Source organism: Staurois parvus, unplaced genomic scaffold (genome assembly GCF_062004578.1).
Source record: "Staurois parvus isolate SC_StPar_1 unplaced genomic scaffold, SC_StPar_1.0 ptg000147l, whole genome shotgun sequence".
NCBI classification, from domain to species: Eukaryota; Metazoa; Chordata; class Amphibia; order Anura; family Ranidae; genus Staurois; species Staurois parvus.
Genome location: NW_028317943.1, coordinates 1,026,806 through 1,049,599, shown reverse-complemented (window position 1 = coordinate 1,049,599; position 22,794 = coordinate 1,026,806). Strand labels below are relative to the sequence as shown.

The window sequence follows — 22,794 nt, the reverse complement described above, 5'->3', positions numbered from 1 at the left end:
TCACTATTTTTCTACAAATGTTATCCAGGAATGTCTTTCAAATATAGAACTGAATGTTCTTTTCAGCTTCCGTTTATAGCAAACTAAACTTGACACAATGGGGTTGATTTACTAAAACTGGAGAGTGCAAGATTTGGTGCAGCTGTGCATGGTAGCCAATCAGCTTCTAACTTCAGCTTGTTTAGTTAGGCTTTGGCAATAAAATCTGGAAGCCGATTAGTTTCTTTGCAGAGCTACACCAGATCTAGCTTTAGTAAATCAACCTCACTGTATTGTTTTACATACAAGAAATTTATATTAAGATATAAAAAATGGACTTGCCTTAAGAGTGCCTGCTTAACAGTTGGAGAGGACAAAAATAGAGGATTTACAGTTACATTTTAGTGTTAAATCAGCCTAAAGGTATCGGCTCTGCAAAGTTACTGGTGGGAAAGGTAAAATCCATGTGAAATTCTGTGACGAACAATTATGAGGTTAGACTTACTCCAATGTATACTGCCTGACTCCTAGGACCCCCTGGGTGATTGATATAGGCTACATCTGTGGTTTTGTCTGATTGTACCGATTAGGTGACCCTGAGGAAGGGGGGCAGTGATGCAGAGCTAGTTTTATCACTCTGAGCTCCAGAATGTTGATAGGGAGCTTGGATTTCTTGAGTGACCATAATCCTAAAACTGTGAGGGACTGGAACACTCTTTCCCAGCCTGTGAGGCTGGCATCTGTTGTTTTCCTTCATAGGTTGGTATAATCAACTTCCTTATTGTCAAGGCTGGATTGGAAATCCACCAGGCTAGGGAGTTCCTTGCTTTGCTGAAGAGGTGCATAGGGAAGTCGAAGGAAGTAGTGTGTTTGTTCCAGGTTAACAATATAATGCATTGGAGAGGCCTTCAATGGAACTGAGTGAAAGAACAGACTTGAATTAAGCTACCATGAGGCCCAGAACTCTCAGAGAATCTCAATGAGGGAAGCTTTTAAACTTAAGATGTGAGCATACTTTTGAAAGTTGATAACCGAACTGAAGGTCTGAAGCCTCTGAATAATCCTTTGGACATTTGCAGATAGCTGAAGGGGAGAGGAGTCCTTTAGAAAAAGGTCATCTAGGTAATCCCTTTACGTGAATGCCCCGAGTTCCTAAGAGGCCAAGAAGAGGTGGCAAGCACCTTGTGAATACGCAGGGCACAGAGGATAGGCTAAAAAGCAGTGCAACAAAATGGAAGTGTTTGTCTGCTGAAGAGAGCAGCAAGTGCTGATGGGGTAGATAAACAGGAATATGCAGATAAGCATCCTAGATGTCTACTGATGCAGATTCCATGCAAAACTTCAGAATATAAATGTACTTATTTTGAGATTTTAGGTTCAGTATATGATTAATACTCCTGTCGGTTTTTGGCACCATGAACAAGTCTGAAAAGAATCCTTTGAACCTGTCCTCTAGAGGAACCAAAAATACCAGTGCCAGGGACAAGAGGTGGTTCAGTCCAGTCTACAGACCTAACTGTCCTTGTCAGAAATATGGTTCATTCAAGAGAAGAAAATTATAAGGACACAAACTTTTAAACTTAATTTTGGACTTCTTTGAACCCACAGGTATGGGACATCGGTGACCTAGAGAAAGACAATCTGTATCATAACCCCCTCCGCCCACCAATTCTTAAGAGTGACTGCACCCCTTCATTGTAAAGAGGGTTTTGGGATAGGTTTTGTGCATTCCTGCTTGTTGAATGGTCAGGATAGAGCTAGAATCAGATGCAGAGACCGGAGTTAATACAGGGTCCTGCACTGGTGCACGGGAACCATCAGCAGTTTGAATGTTTTGCAGGCCTTCAGCAAATCAGCAAAGAAAATGTTTGCCAGAACCTTTCCCATGGTTCCCTTGCACCTGGTTTCCTTCATTGCTATCAGTATAGGGTGCAGAGACAAAGTATGTCCGCAAAGGAGTACATAGTAACCTGGTTGTCAACTGTCCTATAGCAAAGACCGTGTGGCTAAAGGGTGGTAAGAAGTGCCTGAGTACCTTATGAAGGGCTCTAGGTGCAAGTGCAGGTAATAGTGCAACCTATGGTGTGATGTAGCACTTGTTCATCCAACTAAGACTAAGCTCTAAATAGTGGATTTTTTACTGCGAAGTCTGAAAATTATTTATTTGTACAGTGTTGAACTTTCCAAACACAACTCCTAGTTTCTTTATAGTTTTAATGTATAAATATTGATATTCAAAAGACTTGTAATAAGAGGGGGTGCAGTATCAGTACAGTTTAGGGTAAACCTGTCTATGTCGCCGGTCCTTAATTAGGGTGTAGGATTAGCCTGCCTCGGTGAGCATACCACAAACAAAAATTTCCCAACACACCTACCAAATAGCTTGCAAATAAACCAAATTGACCCTAACAATTCACGTTACCCCCAGGGAAATCTTCATGGTCTGGGCTCTTTAGGGATGGACCATGGCCCTGGACCTGCATAGCACCACACGGCTAAGTAGATGTGCTGCATTAAGTGCCAAATGGAATGCCCAAGCAAGGTCCAGTGCCCAAAGCAACATTACAGGCCATCCCCACAGTGTGGGGTCAGGGTACAGCACCCAAGGTTTTACTGAGGTTGCATTGATCCAGATGTAATGCTTCTATTCTTGAATTAATGAATAATGGATTGAAGAATCTAAAGTAATTAATAAACTAGTAAAGCAAAATGATTTCTCTGTAAGGGACAAGAGGTCTATCACCATAAGACACTGGGGCAAAAAAAGGTCTGACAGAGTGGGGTAGGGTTATAAGGGTAGGCCAAGGGGGCATACCAACCAATAATCCAATGTTCATTTCCAGTCTGTGTCCTGGATTGTACAATTATGATATTATTTTCATTTTAATGTATCCTCTTATAGCAATTAGGTCTATGTTTGTAGGGGCTGTTTTTCAAACACATAAAATTCCCACTCGCAAATTGAACTCGATGGACTTTTTCAAGCTTACCTACTACTCAACTATGTAACAATTATGAACAAACAGGATTCACATAGATGTTTCTTCTGAGCTAGACAGCTTGAGCTGCAGTTGCCACAACTTCTTTTGGTCTCCAGTTTCAGTCTGTTGTGAGATCTGGCCTACTAGACAAAAAGAGGAGAAAGCCAGTATCCCACCACCTCACATAGAGAACGGGACTCAGAGAAAAATCTGAAGTACCACAGATGCCATATAACCACCACAAAGTGTGCCCTAAGCCAGAAGAAGCTAAGAAAAGGGGCACCACCAATGTGAAATTATACCCTTTCTCCACAACACTTCTCCTAAACCTAGCCAAACAGAAGGACTTGTTGCTGAACAGCTGATGCCCTTATCTGCAGGAACTGCTGCTTTTGGATCTTCAAGGGTAGGGGTCATGGTGCAGAGGAAGGGAACTGGGCTGAGCTTCATTTGTAGGTCCTTCATTATGCTGCCAATGCACCCAAGGGACCTTCTGGCTGTGAGTCCTAGAAGTAAAGTGCCACTGCTCTTCCCAATTGAAACATATGCAGAAGTACATGCTGGGCACCCAAAATGCACTGGAAGTACGTCATTGGGACACACATTGCCCCAACAGAGGGACTCAGCTAACAAAGCTGCATTACCTTGCGGTTGCAAATGTGCATCTCAACAAGTGACCCAATTATATACACACCTGGGGTCATCTAACCATAAGTACTCAACAAGTACTGGGACCAGAGGAGTGCACTCTCCATCAAACAGGCCTATCACAGAGCACCTATACCACCAGGCAAACGAGTATTAGGCGGGCCTACAGCCACTGCATAGATGTCAAAGAACCATCTTGTTGGAACAAATGCCAGTGTCACATTAACAAGATCTTGAAGAATGCTGATAATATGAAACAAGGCACAAAATTACACCTTCTGATACTGGCAAACCCTTAAAGCTGGATGAAAGGAAATTCTGTAAACGATATTACAACTTTCCAAAGCAGTTGGAGTTTTGGTTAAATTACAAGGAAAATCTGTGGTGTAACTATCATATATCACCATAAAAAGTGTTTAGTGTTGAGTTCAACTAAGCTCCCTATATTAGAGTGTTTCTTAGACTTGCTTTATCTATGTCTTTCAACCATCCTCATATGATCACTGGGTTAATAATATGGCTATTTCAATGTTTTGCTCCTACCCGAAAATGCAGTACTTAAACTAAAATATTGAAAAACACTGGTTTCAAATAGTATTGTTTTTATTTTACTTGCCATCATGAATAAGCCTTTGGTTATACATTAATAACATCTTGTTAGCAGCAGAGTAGACAAGGCAGCTGATGTCTCTAGAGATGGAATGCACACTTGAGGAGAAAAAAAAAAAAAAAGTACTATCTTCGAAAACGAAGACAGCTACTGCAGTATGCAAAATGAATGTCGTTATCCACAAATCAACAGGAAGAAAGAAAACTGAACACCGCCAACTTGCAGGGGTCTGTGTACAAGAAAAAAAAAGTGCCACAACAACCTAGCAAGCAGAAAACAGAGATGACAGTCTTTTATTCTATGTGCCTTTTTTCCAGTTAGATTGTTAACAGACATAGTTCAAGGTGCAATATTTAATTACTACAAAAGAACTAGAACAAACCATAGTTACAACTTTAGAGATGATAGCCTTTTATTGTTTGCATGTTTATTTCAGTAAGATTATCAGACACAACTCAAGGTACAATATTTAATTACCATAGAAGTACCAGAATAAAATGTAGTTACATATTTAAAAATGTCCTGACAGAACTTTTAATTCCAAACACAGCAAGAGGCTTGATAATGAGAGCATGACACTGCTGGTAGTCTAAGAGGTTTATTAGAAGTCAACCTTCCTAAGATCACATATTGCTGGTTTGAGTGTTCTATTGCCATCATCTTTCACGTCTTCCACATAAAGTACTTGAAAATATTATCCAGTTCTTGGAATAATCTACTGGGCTTGTTTCTCTCCACAAGAATACAATAATTTCAGAATTTTTAGGAACCTTTCATTACCTTTTTTGAATTTTATGTACTCTCAGCCTTATGCATATGCACTAAATTATTGCTTCAGTCTTTTATTTTCATATTCTATACATTCTCACAGTATGCATAAGGCTCCTTTCATGTAGGGTGGATTCCATTCTAATCAGCAGAGAAACTGCTCACAGATTCCCTGCTGATCAGAGTAGAGCGAGCAGATGACTCATCGCTGTACTCTCAGTTTTTGCGGAACTGACACAGACAGAGCCCGATCTACTCTAGGGCCGGCTAGGAGTAAATGGACTCAGCTGTCTGTTTACACCTGACTACCCTGTGATCCACTGCACCTAAATAGAAAAGTACAGATCTCCTTCAATTTTTTTTTTTTTTTTTTTGTGGACCGGATCCAACCTGAAAGGCAGGCAGGTGTAAATGGACAAAAGTTGGTTTATACCCACCTGTCCATAGGAATGCATGGACCTTCTAATCAGAAAAACTGACAGGCGGACCTGATCAGATTGCCGTGTGAAAGAGGCCCAAGTTTTTACCCAAGCTTGAATACAAAATATGAATATATAAATAAAACTCCCTGCTGAGAATGCTTAAATAAGCATTTGTAATTGTAGGCACAAAGCAAACTATGCCACTTCTCCTGTTTTCCATCCAACAGTAACTGTGCATAGTGGTTGTTGTAAGACCTTTATTCCCTTTCTCATGTCCAGTGGCGTCACTATGGGGTTTGGGGCGTGCAGACCGCATCCGGGTGACACCGCCAGCAGGGTGACACCATTAAGCCCTGCAAATATTTTTCAAGGTGTAGTGGGTACAGCTGTTTCCCTCCCCCACATCTCTTTGTTCCCCCTCTCGTCCCCCCCCCCTTCTCCGGTCAGCAGAGTGGAGATCAAAGACACACAGAGAAACTGTGTGGTCTCCTCTTGCTCATCCTTCTTCAGTCACAGAGGGGGAGATTAGTGATGCAGTGGCAGGACCAAGCAGCTTGCAGAGGGGGCACTGAGTGGCAGGCAATCAGTGAGCAGTAATAATATGTAGTAACCTCTAGTAACCTATTGGCGAGCATTAATGATATACAGTAACCTCTAGCAACCAATTGGTGAGCGGTAATGATATGCAGTAACCTCTAGCAACCAATCGATGAGTGGTAATGATATGCAGTAACCTTTAGCAACCAATTGGTGAGCAGTAATGATGTGCAGTAACTTCTAGCAACCAACCATTGAGCCTGGACCAATCCATTAGTGTGGACCAGTTCTTTATGTTTACATTTTTTTATTTTTTTAGATAATTCTATGTGTTGTTTTTTGCAATGTTGGGGTAGAGAGCAAAATTGCATGGGGGGGAGGCCCAAGAAAATGTTTGCCCAGGGTCTAATCAATATCAAAGATGGCCCTGTATCCAAAAGCATAGTCTCACTCCTATCCGTGACAACGCATGGATCGATGTGCCAGCAACCAACCATTGAGCCTGGACCAATCCAATAGTGTCGACCAGTTCTTTATGTTTACATTTTTTAATTTGTTTTAGATAATTCTGTGTTGTTTTTTGCGATGTTGGGGTAGAGAGCAAAATTGCATGGGGGGGGGGGGGGAGGAGGCCCAAGAAAATGTTTGCCCAGGGTCTAATCAATATTAAAGATGGCCCTGTATCCAGAAGCATAGTCTCACTCCAATCCGTGACAACGCATGGATCGATGTGCCAGGGGCTGGTTTGGGGTGCACACTGTAACCGAGTGCTGCCAGTCCGGAAATAGCCTGCCTAGCTCCATGCAGGGCATTGTGGCAGGCTAGACAGGAGAGAGTGTAGTGTCTATGTTATATGGGGAAGAATTATTGGGGGGGGGGTGACACCATGTTTTACCACACTAGGTGACACCAACCCTAGTGATGCCTCTGCTCATGTCACAGAGCTCTCTTCCCCTATCTCTATATTTAGATAGCAGCTTTATAACACTGTGTAAAAATCTATTTTACTTACTTTCACATTCTCTTCCTTTATCCCTTCTTTCCTCATTAGTTGAAACTATAGCTTTTCTATAGGCAGACATCAACCAATAGAAAAAAGATATTTCCAGCCTATCAAAAAAAAGGATGATGTCATCGAACCCTGACAGACTGTTTAACAACTGACTTTACCTTCAAAAGTCTAATTTGCGGTCTATCTACTGCTATCTAGGGATTGCTAGAGGGTTGAGACATATGAGAGGGAGCAATAAAGAGCTAAAATGAGCCTCAGGTACTGTTAGGACAGATAGAGAAAATATGGCATAGTTTACAAGAATTTAACAGTATGGTTCTTGATTTATTTCAGGTACTTATATAGCGCCGCCAATTTACGCAGCGCTTTAAGTGCAGAAGAGCTAACCACTTAGCTACTGTGCTACCTGATCATGCGATCACTATGTAACAGCTATGATTTTGTGATCACATAATTTTTTTGCAAACAAACCTCTCTACCAAACTGTGTCAGGTCATATATAAGACAATCTAGGCAGAAGTCTAGGACATGGTCAATGGCAAAGCGGCCAGAGGAAAGGGATATATTACATTATATTAGGTATTATTTTTGTAGGAACAGTGAAATATTGTTTTAGATTGTAACACTTATACCGCATAAGGAAAACCTGTTTTAACAGAAAGCAGCAGTTATCTGACTTTCTAGTAAGAGCTATTCCTAATGAGAAAGCATGGTTCGGTAAATTTAGTGGGTAAATGTAATTATATCTAGAATGACTGGGGTTTTAAAAGTTTGATGACTTTTATAGTTTTGGAAGACAGAATCTTCCACTTCTTTTTAAAGTAAACCTGTACACAAAAGTCTATAGATGATACTTTTCCAAGTGATATAATTAAAGTGTTACTAAACCCACAAAAGTAAAATCAGTCTGTATGTGCAATAAAGCATGCATGTAATAATCACTGTGGAACCTAAGGGGTTAATCCACTGCATTGTGTAAAACCGCTGTTTGATCCTGACTTCTCTGATCCTCCCCTTTTTCCAGTGTCCCCCTCTTATCTCCTGAAAAGACATATCGTGTGGAGACACTCTGCACATGCTCAATTTAGTGTGTATTGCCAGAGAGGTTTTTTTTTTTTATCTTGGGAGAGTGCATGTGATTAGACCAGGGCCAATCAGCACTCTCCAGACAGAGGTCAGGGGTCCTACATCTTCCTAGAGCAAAATGAAAACTCCTCGTACAAGCTTTAACCAGTGCTCGGCTGGACACTGATAGAAGTCACAAGACTGCTCTAGTTGCTGATGAGAAAAAGGTATTTAGCAGTTTATATTTACTAAAATAATTGTATTTCCATGTTGTGTGTACTGTTGGAGACCCGATATAGTGGATGCAGGGTCTTAGGTTTAGTTACGCTTTAAATGTGTATGTGAGAGCAACATAAACCTGTTTAGCCTATATTGTTCTGTACTGATCTGGGCACTAGTGTGTTTCTTTCACTGCTGGAATATTGTGTGGCACCAGGCCGTTATGCAAAAGGAACCACTAAATCAATTTCCTTGGTATGGACAGTAAAAAAAAGGGGCATATCCACTAAGAGGTGAATATTGGATTTGCAATATTTCATCACATTAATGAAACAAATTAAACGGTCGAATTCACCCAACATTCTCATGTTTGAGAGACAATCACAAACACTTTTTTCCTTAAAGGAAAATGCAGAACATTTGCCATACAGATGATGTAACAAGTGTTACATTCAATGATAATGGCTATGCTTTTCATGAAGCAAAATTGCACAATATTGAGTGCAGATCTGCATAAGCAAGCACAAAGTCCATATATAAATCACACCTTGCTTACATACACTCATCAAGAATGCCAACTTTGCCCAGCCTTTTCATTTACTCCACCCACCGGTACTACAGCTTCCATGATTGAAAGTGTTCTATGAATAGAAGAGGAGGATCTTTCATTGATCCGGAGGAGGGGGCAGAAAGCACAGACATAGCTGGTGTTCACACTATATATTAAGATTTAGCCAAAATTCACCATGGGACAGTTTTGCAAGCACATGAAAAGTTTTCAAATCACTAAAAATATTGCAATAACAAAACTGGAGGTTGGTCTATAAGGCATTACAATGCTAGCATCCAATAATTCTTGCTCACTCAGAGTACTGAGCTATTGCAGTGGTGTCAGCATACCACTCAGAACCAGATATGTAAAATTAATTTATATGTCATGCACATATTTGACCCTGACTAATTTTAACAGCTCTGTGCCAGAATTGGCACAATTGTTTTGAAATTATGCATTTCAACCCATAAACAGCATATATACAACCAAATCGCACTGCAGCAAAACATTTGTATTCACAAATTTCTGTGAATGAATGATGTGGCTGTGCAAGCGGATCCACTTGGCACCATGTTACATGTCACACCTAAACATGGATTTTACATGTTTTTAAAGGTGGACTTAGGCTTTAAAAAAAAAAGAAACAAACAAATCAATGTAAATTCAGTGTTTATAGAATTCCAATATAAAAAAGTTCTTGTCAAATATTTAACCTGCCACGTTAAGCAATTACCCTGATGCAAAAAGTCTTTCTGGTAACTCCAAACCAGCTGAAATATCATAGTACTCCTCATAGCTAGCATTTTCTTCCTGCCTAAAGATGCTATCTCCACATATGCACTTATATGAAATTAGGGTTCTCTAGACAAGCATATTTTTGTATTTACGATAAAATCATTTTTTTTTAAGTTCATTGAGGGACACAGGAGTCATAGCAGTTCTTAACCACTTGCCCTCCTGAGGATTTACTCCCTTCCTGACCAGGCCTCTTTTTGCTACTAGGCATTGCACTAATTCAACTGATAATGTGCGGTCATGCAATGCTGCACCCAAACGAAATTTACGTCCTTTTTTTCACACAAATAGAGCTTTCTTTTGGTGGTATTTGATCACCTGTGCGCTTTTTATTTTTCACGCTATAAACAAAAAAAGACCAAAAATTTGGAAGAAAAAATATTTTTTACTTTCAGTTATAAAAAATATATAGTAAACTCAAAGTTAGTTATAAATTTGGGCCAAAATTTATTCTGCTACATGTTTTTGGTAAAAAAAATCCCAATAAGTGTATATTGATTGCTTTGTGTGAAAGTTATAGCGTCTACAAACTATGGTATAGATACTGCAATTTACGCCATTTTTTTGCTACACAGCGCTGCGTTAGTTTAACAGACAATTGCGCAGTCATGCAAATGCAAATGAAATTTATGTCCGTTTTTTCACACAAATAGAGCTTTCTTTTGGTGGTATTTGATCACCTGTGCACTTTTTATTTTTGGCGCTATAACCAGAAAAAATGTTTTGAAAAAAAAAATTTTTGAAAAAAACAATATTTTCTCATTTCGGTCATAAAAAATATCCAAAACAAAACTAAAATTTTGTCATAAATTTAGGCCAAAATGTATTCTGCTACATGTTTTTGGTTAAAAAAAATACCAGTAAGTGTATATTGATTGCTTTGTGTGAAAGTTATAGCGTCTACAAACTATGGTATAGATAATGGAAATTACACAGCTTTTACTTTCTGACTGCCCATCACATTTCTTGAGGTGCTAAAATACCAGGATAGTACAAACACCCTCAAATGACCCCTTTTCGGAAAGTAGACACCCTAAGCTATCTGCTAAGAGGCATATTGAGTCCATGGAAGATTTATTTTTTTTCCACAAGTTTCTGGAAAATGACAAACATTTTTTTACTCGAAGTTGTCATTTAAATGATTTATTTCTCGCACAAGCCATGGGTATGTGTTGAATTACACCCCAAAATACATTCTGCTACTTCTACCGAGTTGGAGATACCATGTGTGTGAGGCTTTTTGGGAGCCTAGCCTCATACAGGAGCCTGAAATCCAATGACCACTTTGAAAGCCTGAAGGTGCGTAACTTCCTCATTACACTTCCTCACTACCTATCACTGTTTTGAAGGCCCTGACATGCCAGGATAGCACCAAAACCCCCCAAAATGACCCCTTTCTGGAACGTAGATACCCCAAGAAATTTAAAAAGAGGCATGGTGAGTATTTTGCAGATCTAATTTTTTCTCACAAGGTTTTGAAATATAAAAAATGAATAGAAAAAATATGTTTTTGTTTTTTTTCTTCATTTTCCAAAAACTTGTGGCAACAAATGAGATCTGCAAAATACTTATTGTGCTTTTTATCAAATTCCTTGGGGTGCCGACTTTCAAAAAAGGGGGGTGAGGTGCTACCCTGGCATTTCAGGGCCTCCGAAACTGTGATAGGTAGTCTGGAAGTGTAATGAGGAAATAAAGCCCTTTAAAAGGCTGAGGGTGCTTATTTGATTTTGGGGTCCTGTACTTGGCTAGACTGCCAAAACGTCTCTTACATGTGGTACCCCCATACTCGAGAGAAGTAGCAGAATGTTTTTTGGGGAGTAATTCCACATATACCCATGGCATGTGTGAGCAGTAAATCATTTAAGTGACAATTTTGTGTAAAAGAAAAAAAAAAATTTTTTTTTTGTCATTTTCCAAAAACTTGTGGTAAAAAATTAAATTCTTCTATTGATTCAACATGCCTCTCAGCAAATCGTTTGGGGTGTCTACTTTCCAAAAAGGGGTCGTTTTTGGGGGGTGGGGGCATTCTATGCCCAGGATTAGAAGTTTATGCCACACATCACTCACTCTTCTAACCACCTGAAGACCAAGCCTTTTCTGAAACTTTTTGTTCACATGAAAAACAAATCAGTATTTTTTGCTAGGAAATTAATTTAAACCCCCAAACATTATATATTTTTTTAAAGCAAACACCCTAGTGAATAAAATGGTGGGTACTACAATTTTTTATGGCACATAGTACTCACGCTGCGATTTTTCAAAAGCAAATTTAAAAAAAAAAATACACGTTTTTTACTTTTAATGCACAAAAACATAATATATTGGCCAATTATTTGGTAACATATAAAAGATAATGGTAGGCCGAGTAAATAGATACCAAACATGACATACTTTAAAACTGCGCATGACCCGTGCAATGGCGACCATCTGCAAACATTTTTAATATCCATAGGCAACACTTTAAAAGCCTTTAAAAGCTACCATTTTAGATTTACAGAGGAGGTCTAGTGTTAGAATTACTGCCCTTGATCTGACGTTCACGGCAATACCTCGCATGCATGGTGCAACCGCTGTTTAAATACCGGCACAGGGTCAAGGCTTGTGCACACAGGTGTGCGCGCATGGGAGGGGCAAATTTTTTTTTCAGTTATTTTGATTTTTTTTAATTATTTTTACATTGTACCTTTCATTTTTTTTTTATCACTTAATGCTATAACAGGAAATGCAAATATCCCCTATAACTTAAATGGGCATTGTCATATATTCTTTTTTGAGAAATCTGGGGTCTATCAGACTCTGGATATCTCCTCTGCCCTTACATTATCTAATCAAACCAAGATCAGTGTGATCAAATGCTTTCCCAATTTACAAAATGCGCTGTTTATATCCTGTGAAACTGAAGTGATGAAATGCTTGTAGCTTTCAAATTCTTTGACTATAGAGATGATTGACACCACTCTGGTCTCCAATCAGCTCTATGGTCAGCTGGCAGAAACACCGGCTGCATTCTCAGGTTCTCCCAATGGCACGAGACTGCCCGAGAAGGCCGTGGAAAGCAGCGGGGGAGGGGGGTATCATCTCCAGCTGCTTGTAAAAGCAATCCTGCAGCTAATTAGCCACTGGGATTGCTTTTACATGAAAGACAATCACCAACTGAAAAAAAATGATACCAAGATGATGCCTGCAGCTGTAGGCATCATCCTGGTATAACCAAAGTCCAGTGAGGTACCAGTACGTCGTTGGTCCTTGTTGGGTATATATATTATGTTCTTTTTTTTTGTATGTAGCCTGTGGACTGAATGAAAAAATGAGAAGAAATCTCTGCCAGAAAAAGTGTGTGGTATGCCCACCATTAGAATATTCCTCCCTGCATCCACCCACTTCTAATGGTGGGCACACATTAGGTCACACTTTGCCACAAGCGCCAGTTCCAAGATTGAACAAATGTCTAAATAGTGGTACCCCATATGGAAAAAGGATGACACCAAGTCCCAAACTATCTTGCCACTGCTCCCCATGTAGTCTGGGCATCCGGGGGGCTCCACGTGACTATCTTTTCCCTTGTAAATCCAAAACTTAAAAGTATAGCCTGCTGCCCTCTCACAGGTCTTCTACATCTTGACCCCATATCTGGCACGGTTGCTGGAGAGAAAATGTTTGAATGCAAAGCAGCCAGAAAAATTAATGAGGGACTCATCAACGCAAATGTTTTGCTGGGGAGTATAGACATCTGCAAATTTTTGGTTAAGGTGATTTGGGAGGGGCTGAATTTTGTGGAGCCGGTCAAATTCAGGGTCACCCCGAGGATGACAGAGTGTATTGTCGTTGAAATGCATAAAACACATTATACTCTCATATCTATGCCTGGCCATGGCAGGAGAGAACACGGGCATATGATGAATTGGGTCTGCAGACCAATACAACCGCAATTCATTTCTTTTGGTAATGCCCATGTTGAGGGTTAGGCCCAAAAAAAATGTAAATTCGAAAACCGTAATGAGTTTCCATGCGAATGGTCTGGCAAGGTCTGAATTTGGGTTGGCGGCGATAAATTGTTGTGCATATAAATTGCTTTGATCCACAATCAACGCATACAGATATTCCGTGAAAAACAGCTCCAAAAATCAAGGAGGTATGTGAAACACCAAGATGTACTAGACCGCTGGTACTCGCCAGTTCACCAAAAGGTAGAGCGGCACTAGTACTGGCACTCTGCTGCATATGAGAATCATCAAAATTTACCGGCACGTGCTAACAGAGATCAGGCGAACACTGATTCTGCGAACACTGCGGTTTTGTGTGCAATGTATCAAGTGACAGTGACCTACTGACACTGCACTTGCTGTGGGAGAAGGGGGGGGTAAGCGTAGGGGCTAAGCGCAGGTGCTGGCAGGTGCCAGGACTAATCCCGCTAACGCTGCGTTTTTGGGGACGCTATACTAATGTGAATGCTGGTATAGTGCTGACCTGATCAAAGATATTGACCCGTTCAGACACTATACTAGCAATGGAGGTTTATTGTACATGAGCGTGCTCCTGGCAATCAAGGGGTTAAATGTGATGACTGGTGTACTGAAGGGCAATCTGACACTATCTGAGAGGGGCGTGAAAACCACGGGAGCGCGAATCATGTATGTATATATGTGTGATTTTGCGCACCCGTGCCGCCCTGTAGCAGTATTCCTGCTATAGGGCGGTCAGGAAGCGGTTACAGAAGCGGCTTGTGTTACATTACTTTAACTGACAATTGCGCGGTCATGCAACACTGAAACCAAATTAAATTTACATCCTTTTTTTCTTACAAATTGAGCTTTCTTTCGGTGGTATTTGATCGCCTATGCGTTTTTTATTTTTTACGCTATAAAAAAAAAGTCTGACAATTTTGAGAAAAAAAACAATATTTTGTACTTTTTGCTATAAAACATGTCCAGTAAAAAAATGTAAAAATCAAATTTAGTCATAAATTTCTGCCAAAATGTATTCTGCAACATGTCTTTGCTAAAAAAAAATCCCAATACGTGTAAATTAATTGGTTTACATGAAAGTTATAGCATCTACAAATGGCGGGAAAGATATTGGGATTTTTTTTTTATACTAATAATGGCGGTGATCAGCGACTTATGGCAGTGATCAGCGATTTATGACAGTAATCAGCAACTTATGGCGGGACTGCGGCGGACATTTTGACAGTGGGGGGAACTGACTTGGGGTCACTGACATCCCCAGTGACACCAATACAGTGACCAGTGCAAAAAAAAAACTGACACGGTACTAATGGCACTGGGGAGGAAAGGGTTAACATTTTTTTATGTAATGAAAGGGTTAACTGTGTGAGGGGAGTGTTTTACTAAGGGGCGGGGGTGTGTACTTCACAGGAATACGATGATCCCGAGAGATTACTATTATTATACAGTGTTTATATAGCGCCAAAAGGTTTGCTCAGCGCTGTACATTAAAGTGGGGGGATAAAATATGAGACAATACAGTAACAGTAAAATACACGAGGGGTTTGAGGGCCCTGCTCTTTTGAGCTTACAATCTAGGAGGGAGGGGGTAGAGGTACAGGAGGAAGTGGCTGTGGGAGATGGAGTGGTAGGAAGAGTGGAGGAGAACGGCTGTTAGGTGAGGGCGGGGTAGGCTTCATTGAAGAGATGGGTTTTCAGGGTGAACCTGAAGGTGAGGAGGGTAGGTGACAGTCTGATGGATTGGGGTAGGGAGTTCCAGAGGATGGGGGAAGTCCTGGAGAAGTCCTGCAGTCGGGCGCGGGAGGAAGAGACCAGGGAACTAGAGAGTAGGAGGTCTTGTGAGGAGCGAAGAGCATGGGTAGGGTGGTATTTGGGTATCAGGTCAGTGAGGTAGTTTGGGACGGCGTTATGAATGGCTTTGTATGTCAGATTTCGTAATTTGAATTTAATGCATTGGGCAATCGGGAGGCAGTAAAGGGATTGGCAGAGGGGGGTGGCAGAAGTGGAGCGGTTGGTGAGGTGGATGAGTCTAGCCGCTGAGTTCAGGATAGACTGGAGCGGGGATAGCGTGTGTTGGGGTAGGCCGGTGATAAAATCTTCTCTAAGGTTCAGCGTGCTCTGAACTGACAGATAGCAGAATTGCGGTGTAAACACTGCAGCCGTGCTGTCAGTGATTACCGGTAGGTAAACACTGCGGCAGGTCGGCAACTGGTTAAACTGTCAGGTTATATTGCTGCCTATAGAAAGTTAGGACATTGACAAACAAAAAACAATTAAGCCAGCCCCTGTTTAACACCACCTTCAACTGTCATTCCACAGATTTTTTGAGAAAGCTGTACATATGGTCAATAGCACAGAGGGGTGGGACCTGTGCCCCTCAATGGAAATAAAGCCAAGGTTTAGGTTAAAAATATAAAATAAGTACAAGGGACCTTACTTATACACATCAAGAATGCCAACTTTGCCCAGCCTTTTCATTCTTCCACCCCCCTTCAAAGCTATGCTACAGCTTCCATGATTGAAAGTGTTCTATGAATAGAAGAGGAGGATCTTTCATTAATCCGGAGGAGGGGGCAAAAAGCTCAGGCATTGTTGGTGTTCTGTAAGATGGAAGCTTTCAAACAGCCCCAGTGTCTTTGCCCAACTATGTTTCTTGGGAGTGGCAAGATGGGTGCTGATGGTTAGAGTGTCAACAGACTCAACTTCAGAATGCCATTACAAGTAGCTTGCAGCCACAGAAGACTGGATGTTTACCTTGTAAAAATTTTGAAAAGGTATGAAGAGAGGACCAGGTAGGGTCCTTACTGTAATGATTGTGCACAATAGGGACATGGAAGCTGAAGACGACAGCCATCTTGTTAAGCTCTCAGCCATTTTGTTTTCATGAGTAGTGATCCTACTCCCTCCCTCTTGCAAACTATTAACTTTTAACAAACTTCAAAAGAGCCTCTTATCTCAATCAGGGACAACAGAAGCAGCAAACAGACCTGGTCAGAGCTGTAAAACATTAACAGAGGTGTGCAGGATGTCTGTTTCCATGAAACATGAAAAAGTCTTCCCTCTGACCTATCGTAAAACAGTAATAACTCAGTAAAGCCTGTCACACAGGATGTGTAAGGCCATTAAAGCTCTAGGAAGGCAAAGCTTGCCATAAACCGTCTATTCCACACACAATTCCTAAAATCCAACAGGAACAGGACAGATTAATATTAGGTAAATATTTGAATGGGGACTATCATACCGAACAATTCAAATTCATACATGACTATGTTATCACATATGAAAAGGGAGAAAGCAGTCTCCTCCCTCCTGGGTGGCAGATCCATTCAAGGTACAATGTGTTTGGCATCACTGGACAAGAAATATAATTCTGAATATTAATCTGCCAGTTTGTAGAATACCACCTGCACATATTGGAAGTTATTAATATTAGTATAAAACTGTAGTTGGGACTTGGTCATAAACTTGGTGACCTCCCAGCACCCATACCTTAAACCGACTGATTGGTCAGTTGGTCTCTATAACACTTTGATATCACAGAAAAGGCAATGACAGGACCTGGTAAGGTAACTCTCATTTTAACATCAACCAAGGAACACCAAGGAGAGCCATGGCAACATTTTTGCTTAGACAATTGGACTCTGCTAAAATCAGGACTTTGCAAGTTTTCTCCATTTTCACCTCCTTTTATTTCTCTGTTGTGTTTTTGTTCTCATTATGTCTTTGTAACATCCTTTTCTGTAAATATTTTAATTGCACCATTTGACCTTTTCATTAATAAACCCTATTCTGAAAAGTGTTAAAACTATCTCTAAGGCTTTTAATGCAAACTAAAAAATCCCTGTCTCTTGAAGAGTGCTACTGTATATAATAATCCTTTGAATATACCTGTCTGTGATGACAGTGTGAGTTACAGACATTTATTGTTCACATTTGTTCTTGATAACATTGTGAAGGGTTGATAGGCCCAAAGCTATCTGATGGCAGTTTGGAGTTTTAAGGGTTAATTGCTAAATAACCTAACACAGTGACAATTGCTCTCAGGCTGCTGGCACCTAGACTGTGAGATTGGCTTGTCCTTTTTCACGAGTTGGTGAGAAGGGCAGGGGTAGGGCACAGTGTTCGTCACCCTTAAAATCTGGGCTACAGAAGCTTGGTGCCAGAATGCCCAGGAAACGCCCACCGACCTGGTGGAGTGGGAGCATAAAAGCGCAGGAGTTTTGTCCTTTAGAGTGTACCTGTAAGCTTTAGCGATGAGTTGTCATAGCCATTGAGCAATGGTGGACTTGGATGCAGGATGACCTGATAAAAGTTAATGCTTTGAGGTAAACTCTGGTCACTCAGACTGTATGCTGTGATTAGGAGCAATTTTCTTTGGGAGCTTTGGGAGGACTATGTCTTTAATGAAGTGGAAGACTGATACCACCTTAGGAAGAAGAGATGGTGTAAGACTACCTTGTATTTGTCAACAGAGAGAGTCGCCAACTCAGAGACATGTTTGACAGACATGACAGCAACCAAAACAGCCATTTTGCAGGAGAGGTCTTCTAAAGGGACATCCTGATGTGGTAGATAAATAGTATTATGCAGATAGGCATCCTGGATGTTTACAGATGCCAATTATTCCCTCTTGTCTTAGAGAGACAACTGACCTTGCAGATTCCATACAAGATTTTGGAATTTGAAGGTATATTTTGAGTAATTTTAAATTCAGTATTGGATGAATACGTCAGGCTTTGCAACTGTGAAAAGGTTTGAATAGAATCCTTTCAACCTGTCTTGTGGGGATACTGGCATAACTTTCCCCTGGTACAAGAGTTGGTTCAAGACATTCTGCAAATGTGACTGTCCTTAGGCATATTTTGGTCAATTTGAGAGAAGAAAGAGGTGAGGGAATGTACTCCTTTGAAATCATCGATTAAATCCATGGGTCTGGGAAGCATGTGACCCAGAGAGGAGGACTGTAACAGAAATCCCTTCATTAGGAAGATGGCTTTAGGAAAGACCTGGTGATGTTTGTGAACAAAGTCTTACACCAAAAGGAAGGGCTAAACTTAGGTTTTGAAGTTGAAGCCTGGAGAGAGTGTCAGGGCAGGAACGCTGGAATGGGCAGGCAGGCCTATGGTACGGTCACGCTGCGACTGACGACAGCCACTACCCACAGACCAGAGTCCCTCAGGGCGCGGAGTCTAAGCCCCAGGCTACCCTTCACCAGGGCCCCTGATGGTGGGGATGGACTTGACGCAGCCTGAGACCAGGTCGCGGTCCCCGAGTGACCCCAGCTGCGATAACGACTGCCGCCAATGGCATACAGCTGGTGGGAGCTAGATGGGATCACGAGTAGAGTAGTCAGACAAGCCGGGTCAATAACAACGGAGCAGACAGTACTAGACGGTAGGCAAAGAATACTCAGGTCACGGGCCGGGTTCAACAACGGGAGGTCAGATAAAGGGTTAACGCAGAGAGTAGTCTTGTCCAAGCCGAGTCGGTTACCAGGAGAGCAATGGGAACAACACAAGAGCTTGCAACAGGGCAACATACAGGACACAAGTGCAGAGCACACTTGCAGACAGCAGGTTTAAATGTGCTCAACCACACCCTTCTGAGGAGGAGCCGCAGAAGCCTGAAGGCATAAAGGTTCCCACCATGCTTTGCAGAAAACCAAGATGGAGGCCAGCTCATGGAGATGCACAAGCTCTGAAGAAAGGTAGGACCTTGACAGTACCTCCTCCTCAAGGGCCCCTCCCCCTCCGTGGCTCCACAAAAGGTTTCTGAGGAAATCGGGCGTGAAAAGCGCGGAGGAGGGCAGGAGCATGAACATCCGCGGAAGGAACCCAGGAACGTTCCTCGGGACCATAACCACGCCAATGGACCAAAAACTGTACCCGACCGCGGACCAACCGAGAATCCAAGATGCGGCTCACCTCATACTCCTCATGACCGTCGACCCTGATAGGACGAGGACGAGGCAGAGAGGCAGTAAAGCGATTACAGATCAGAGGTTTCAACAGGGATACGTGGAAGACATTGGAGATGTGCATCCCAGGAGGAAGAGCAAGGGCATAGGCAACCGGGTTCACCCTGCGAAGAATGCGGAAAGGACCAACAAAACGGGGGGCCAGCTTTGGTGTGGGCACCCGAAGCTTGAGGTTGCGAGTGGACAACCACACCCGATCTCCGACCTGGTATGAGGGAGCGGGCAACCGTCTACGATCAGCCTGGAGCTTCTGGCGCTGTGCTGAGTCCCTCAAGGACCTCTGAATCTGCCCCCATGAGGAGCGCAGAGCAGCCAGGTGGTTATCCACAGCCGGAATGTCCTGTGGAGAGAACAACTCAGGCAATACAGCGGGTTGGAACCCATAGTTGGCCATGAAGGGGGACATCCCAGAGGAGGAGTTGACAGCCGAGTTCCTCGCAAACTCTGCCCATGGCAGGAGATCGGCCCAGTTGTCCTGATGATCCGATATATAGCAACAAAGGAATTGTTCCAGGGCCTGGTTGGAACGCTCCGCAGCCCCATTGGACTGAGGGTGGTAGGCCGAAGAGAAGGAAAGCTCGATACCCAACTGGGAGCAGAAGGCGCGCCAGAACCTGGACACAAACTGGCTCCCACGGTCCGAGACAATCACCTTGGGCAACCCGTGCAAGCGAAAGATCTCCTTGGCGAAAACCGTAGCCAGTTCCTGTGCAGTCGGCAATTTCTTGAATGGAACGCAATGGCACATCTTAGAAAAACGATCGATCACCATAAGAATGACCGTATGACCTTGAGACGCAGGAAGATCCACAATAAAATCCATTCCCAGGTGTGACCAGGGACGCTCCCCATTGGGAATGGGTTGCAGAAGGCCCAATGGAAGGTGCCGAGGAGATTTATTCTGGGCACAGACCGAACAAGCTGCTACATATGAGGCGATGTCAGAACGGAGAGATGGCCACCAGAATAACCGAGAAACGACCCAGGACAATTGGTTCCTACCAGGATGACCGGCAGTCTTGGCATTATGGTAGGTACGTAGCAAGCGGGTACGCAATCCCTCAGGTACAAAACATCTTCCAGCAGGTCTCTCAGGGGGAGCGTTAGTTTGAGCTGCCAAAATCTGCTCCCCAAGGGGAGAAGTCAGGTTGGTACGAATGGCAGCCAGGATCTGGTTTGGAGGAATGACCGAGGTCGGCTCAGTGTCCTCCCTGGACAGCTCAGAGTATTGCCACGACAAGGCATCAGCCCTGACATTCTTGGAACCAGGCAAGTAAGAGACCACATAGTTAAAACGTGACAAAAACAGAGCCCACCTGGCCTGACGGGGTGTCAACCTCTTAACCTCCGAGAGATATGTGAGGTTCTTGTGGTCAGTGAGAACTAGGACCGGGACCACAGAACCCTCAAGCAGGTGCCTCCATTCCTTGAGAGCCAGAATAATGGCCAACAACTCCCTGTCTCCAATCTGGTAGTTGCACTCTGCAGAGGAAAGCTTCTTGGAGTAGAACCCACAAGGAAGTAGGGGTCCCTCGGGTGACCGTCGCTGGGACAAGAGGGCGCCTACTCCTGTCTCAGATGCATCAACCTCGAGAACAAAAGGCAACCCAGGACTGGGATGAGACAGAATTGGGGCCGAAGTGAAGGCGGCTTTCAGAGCCTTGAAAGCTGAGATGGCCTCGGGTGACCACTCGTGAGGGTTACTGCCCTTCTTGGTCAGATCTGAGAGAGGCTTTGCCAATGTGGAAAAGTTCCTGATAAACTTCCGATAATAGTTGGCAAATCCCAAAAAGCGCTGAATGGACCGAAGACCACTGGGACGAGGCCACTGCAGAACCGCTGAAACCTTCTCAGGGTCCATAGAAAAACCCATCGGGGAAATGATGTAGCCTAAAAAGGCAACCTGGGATTGGTGAAATTCACACTTCGAGCTTACAGAAAAGCTCGTTTTCACGTAACCGTTGCAGCACCCGCTTAACATCCTGGATATGAGTCTCCATAGACGCAGAGTAAACCAGGATGTCGTCCAAGTAAACCACCACGCACTGCTGCAACAAGTCACGTAAGACATCGTTAATAAACTCCTGAAAGACCGCGGGTGCGTTACACAACCCGAAGGGCATAACCAGGTATTCATAGTGGCCGGTTCTGGTGTTGAACGCGGTCTTCCACTCATCGCCCTCCTTGATCCTTACAAGGTTGTAGGCAGCCCTAAGGTCGAGCTTAGTAAAGACCGTTGCTCCCTTGAGGCGGTCAAACAACTCGGTGATCAACGGAATAGGATAAGCATTTTTAATCGTGATCCGATTGAGACCCCTAAAATCAATGCAGGGTCTCAGCTCACCTCCCTTCTTTTTCACAAAAAAAAACCCAGCTCCTGCTGGAGACGTAGACTTGCGAATGTGCCCCCGGGAAAGCGCATCCGCAACGTATTCCTCCATGGCCTGATTCTCTGCCACCGAAAGAGGATACACCCTGCCACGCGGAGGAGTAGCACCAGTTTGTAAGGTTATGGCACAATCGTATGGACGATGAGGAGGCAGGGCACCGGCGCGCACCTTGTCAAACACGTCCAGGTACTCCCCATATTCAGTGGGCAGCACAGAGTCCGAGGAGGTGCACAGCACCTTAACCGGACCACGGATGCAACCAGCCCCACACCGTGGTGACCATGAGAGAATCTCGGCCGATCGCCAATCAAAGGTCGGATTGTGCCTCTGAAGCCAGGGATAGCCCAAAACCACGGAGTAGTGCGGGGAAGAAATTACCTGGAAACAGGCCAATTCCCTGTGAACAGCCCCAATAGCTACCTCCACCGGCAGGGTCTCGTGGGTAACCTGTGATGGCTGCAAGGGCCTGCCATCTATCGCCTCGAGAACCAATGGAGTCTCTCGAGCCTGCAGAGGAATGGAGTACTGGGCCGCAAACGAACTGTCCATAAACAAACCGCCAGCCCCAGAGTCTACCAGCGCCTGGGCCGTCACCGAGCCTCCTGCCCAAGAGAGGACAACGGTGATAAGCGGTTTATCTTTACGGGAAACCGGGGACGAGGAAACTCCACCCAAGATCTGCCCCCGACAGGATCTCAGGTGCGGGCGTTTCCCGGACGGACCGGACAGGACTGCCGAAAATGCCCCCCGAGTCCACAGTACAGGCAGCGACCCTCCCGACGCCGAGAGGCCCGCTCCCCCTCGGAAAGGCGAGCAAACCCCAGCTGCATGGGCTCACTACCAGACAAACCATCCCCAGGAGGCGTGGGAGGA

General features: G+C 43.3%; 1 protein-coding gene across 3 annotated transcripts in view; it reads right to left on the bottom strand.

Moving 5' to 3' along the window:
* The window catches only part of IMMP2L (inner mitochondrial membrane peptidase subunit 2), a 1,307,031-nt gene that overhangs the window by 1,270,279 nt on the left and 13,958 nt on the right, over nucleotides 1-22,794 (bottom strand). The window lies entirely within an intron of this gene.